This window comes from Lepeophtheirus salmonis, chromosome 1 (assembly GCF_016086655.4).
Source record: "Lepeophtheirus salmonis chromosome 1, UVic_Lsal_1.4, whole genome shotgun sequence".
Classification (NCBI taxonomy): domain Eukaryota; kingdom Metazoa; phylum Arthropoda; class Copepoda; order Siphonostomatoida; family Caligidae; genus Lepeophtheirus; species Lepeophtheirus salmonis.
In genome coordinates, this window is record NC_052131.2 from 50,152,444 (window position 1) to 50,156,743 (window position 4,300).

The 4,300-nt window shown below is 33.4% G+C and overlaps 1 long non-coding RNA gene across 1 annotated transcript; it reads left to right on the top strand.

The window, feature by feature from the left end:
- Positions 1 to 1,999: 1,999 nt before the first annotated feature.
- LOC121130974 (uncharacterized) lies at positions 2,000 to 3,673 on the top strand. The gene is made up of 4 exons (XR_005868901.2): positions 2,000 to 2,339; positions 2,391 to 2,448; positions 2,710 to 2,968; positions 3,052 to 3,673. It is a non-coding gene; the product is annotated as an uncharacterized lncRNA (long non-coding RNA).
- Positions 3,674 to 4,300: the final 627 nt, after the last annotated feature.

Consider the following 4,300-nt stretch of genomic DNA (forward strand, 5'->3'; position numbering starts at 1 on the left):
ATGTTCTCCTAAAAAATAAGTGTGACAACGCGTGTTTCAAAATTATAAAATACATTTATCATTAATTTCTATAACTACTCATCACTTTTCAATTTATATACGGATATTGAATCAATAAAAAAATGATGTTGAAATGCATGCAGTTAATTTTTTATGAATATATCCTCCTCCGGCCACAACAACGGCCTCTATTCGACGTCTGAAGGCACGTTCAAAAATATAAGCACAAATTTGTACTGGAGATAGATTTGTTGACATACCCAAGATCTTTGTAGTTCATTTGAACACTGGGCATACATTTAAATAAGAAATTTGGAGCTGTTGTAACCTTTGAATCAGGCAGGAGCAGTGGCAGACCCGCACAGTCCGTACTGAGGCCAAGATCATGGAGATAAACTATAATAATCAATATTATCATTCAACTAGTATAAAGATGTTTGCAAGCGACAATAACACCACTGAGAAGACAAAGAGGGAATTGGTAATGAAAAAAAAGGTTTAAAAAAGCCTTGGGAAGTGTCAAATCCAAATGTTGATTACCCGTTGAGGCTACCTATGGTGTAAGTAACTTTGTTTGTATGAAGGATGGTGCTCCTTTTTCGTGAACCAGCAACACGGTTAACACCTAATTGATGAAGAAATCGAAGTCAATTAGATTTCGATCGAAGGAGTTTTTTTGGTCACCAACAAGCCCAAACCTGACTCCACTTGACTTCAAGATATGGCAGCAGGCTTAGGTAAAAGCCTGTTGCACTTATCATCACAAATTCAACAGTCCAAAATACTCCATTGTAAAGGAATCGAAAGACATGTCGGAAAAGTTATTCCGAAAAGAATGCAAGTACTTTAGCCCATAGATAAGGGGATACCGAAAGATAAATAATTGTAGATATTAAACAAATAAATACAAGCCTTAAAAAATTATGGGCTTAAACTGTCAAATCTTTTTGCAAGAGCTTTGAATTTGAATTCTATTTATCACTCACTAGACATTATTTTGCATATGGTATCATTCTAAAAAAATGTTTAAAATCCCTCAACAGCGTGCTGATACATTTCTGGAGCCTTTGTAACTTTTTTTTAGCCAACATTGGGCCGGGTTTGTTCTAATCGCCCTTTTCAGCCTCCCAGTGTTGAATTTTGTCTTTATGCCAGATCTGGGTATTTGGTGGAGATCTATGCCGACTTCAATTATCTTATTGACTTGATAAACTATCCTACGGGTCATATTTAACTGATTTGCAATATTGGAAACGGTCAAGTATGTACCAATCAATGCTAACTGCTTCTGGGGTGAAGTACTTTTTCGTGTCATTCTTTAACTGATGTAAAAATATTTTCCCCCAAAAAGAAAAAAAAGAAATGAGCCAAAATCAGACTGGTAGTTAGCCAGTAATTATACCACTATGAAAGTATTATCTAATTATTGTTTGGGAATAAACATTTACAGCTCAACATTCAGACCATTTGGACAAATACATAGGTCAACACAAAATACAGGGTAAATTTGTACATTCGTGAGGTTGTTAATTTTGTAGTTCAAATGAGTAGCCTTGTAATATTTATGACCAACCAAATATCACCCTTTCACATAATAAGGGCCTTATAACGGAATATGACTGATAAATCATCAATACAAATATGACTAAAAAGGACATCCACTCCAATCCAGTTCAGAATGTAATGTATCATCATGGATATGATCTAATTATAATTACGTCATTTAATGTGGAGTTAATTGAAGTACATCGACAAACATGATTATGTAAAGTGGAAAAATGTTTAGAAATTAAAATAAAATGGAAATAATAAGTTTGTATATTTTTGAAGTCCATGAATGGGCAGACAAAATATACCTTTAGGTTATGCACATATGTAAATAGTATACTTCTTTCAAACACCCCATTCTAGTATCCCGGAAGCAGGAGCAAGGAATAACAAGACCTTCCTCGTTTTGGTTATACTTACTTCTATTAGTAAATACATGTATTCCCAACAGAGTTAAAAAGTCCAGGCGTAGAGAGATTTAACGTATTAAAATCAGTTGAAAAAAGGGATATTAGTTATTTACTTGGTTACTTACTTACTAGGTTCTGCGCCATCTTGTTTCTATTAACGTTTTTTTTCCCGTAGAGAAAGAAATACATCCATAAATGAAAAGGATTTTGATTGCATTTCACCATAGTAAGGATGCAATAGATTAAAATCTTCAGTCTGCTGTAATGAACATCACCTATGGCAGAGGATAAAAAACGGATACAATAATACCTTGAGAGATGAATGCCACAACAAACGACTGTTTATTACGATAGGAGCTGATCCATAGATGGCAGCGTAACGTAGGAGTCACATGAAGTTTTTTTTTAAATTCTTGAGTTTTTTTTTTAAAGGGTAAATTGCTTTGAATCATGATCTTGGGTCTAGGAACGAGTTAAACCGTAGGTCAAGGTAATATTATACATTGTTTTATCTTTAAATATAAGGACTGTTTAATATACCTACAAAAATATCGACTAGAGCGCCCTCTACCTAATTAAAATCTGACTAAATCTCAATTTAAAAAAAAAAGAGAAAGTCGAATTACTGTTCAAAAATTCAAATTACATCGAAATGTTTGTGATATAAACATTACTTTGAGATTAGATTTTTCAAATTTCATAGTGTTTTTTGTATTTTTTAATCATAATTTTCGTTTTAAATACTATTTAGTTTTGCCACGATACTAGCGCTGTGCATCAACAGACAAGTCGCGCCAAACGTTATACCGTCTAAATAAAAGTGTGTTATCAATAGAGTTGATTAGTTTGTAATAAAAGAAAAAGAACACGAGGAGAAGATGGGAGCTAGACATATGGTACTCATGAATTACGATGTTGGTTATATCAGCTGCCTATTATATTATTTTGAGGGGAGAAAACGAATTACTGCTATCAAGTGGAGAACCTTCAATATTTAAATTAGCATTAGTGTAAGGAAAATAGTATAATTATATTTAAATTTATTTATACTCATTTTATTATGCATTTTTAATACAATTTACACCCATTATAGGTAATAATGCATACTTCAAAGAGAGAAATCAACACCGAAAAAAAAAACAAAAAAAACTAGCAACAACCGTTTTTCCTTTTCTAATTTTTAAAGACAATACTAGATTGGAGGAATACACCAAAGTGGATCGTCTATCACCTGCAGAATGGTTATTTGGAAGAAAACTCCGATCTTTGATTCCTGCACATGAATCACAATGTCTAAGTCTATAATTATGATCGCGGAGAGAAAACGTAAGCAGATTAGAGATAGGAATTCTATGGGTGGTCGGGATTTACCAATGCTTAAAGTTGAACAACAGGCCATAGTTTGAAATCCTATTAAGGTAGAATAGGACTCTATTGGGATTACAGATCATATTCGGTTAAATCATCTGTCATCGGAACTACCAACTGATTGTGAGCCTCTTTTTTCCTGAGGACACATAATCAAAGTAACGACGTGACTTATCGAATACATTTTATTGTTATGTATTAAATTTAAAAAGTTTATTTATTAAATTGTTCATAAACCTTTGAACTCACGGTTACGGTTTAAAATGTTAAATTACATTCTAAATTCTTGTTTTAGTGTGACGTAACGTTTTTGAAAATAGACCCTTCTTCCGTCCCCTCCCCCCTGCCTTGCCTCACAATTTATATAACAACTTGTCATAATAGAAATGGTAGAACCCCCCACCACCACCTTCAACCCTTACGTTCAATGACAGTTTACAAAATAAAGCCCTTGCATGAAATTTAAGGTTACCTTTTCTATATTTGGAAAAAGGGGCACGAAATTCAATTTGTGGCATAGAAATGTGTACTTGCTTGATGTTCTAGCCTATCCTGTGAGACTTGAGAGCCCTGAAATGGGAACAAAATTTCTTGGTAAGAAATTTGCCATTAAAAGTGTAAAAATTCCTAACTACGAAGGGAGGAACTGTGAATTGTGAATTGGAAATATACAGTCCGACCCAACTCACGGGTTCCACGGACAAAAAGTGAGCCTGTACATCACAAATAAATTTATAAGTATATTTTTGTTATCATCACAGATACATGATAACAAGAGCATTATCAATTAAATGAATAGTACGGCGTTTCGTCCTATATTTTTAAATATGTTTTTTTGATGTTATCACAGATAGAATCAAAATGGTCAAACAGATCAGTCTGAAATTTAGAAAGTAGACTGATAAAATAACCAAGTCTGTTCCTTTTATACTTTTTGGGCCTCCGAGGTCATTAAGAGGCTGTTTTTTCTTTCT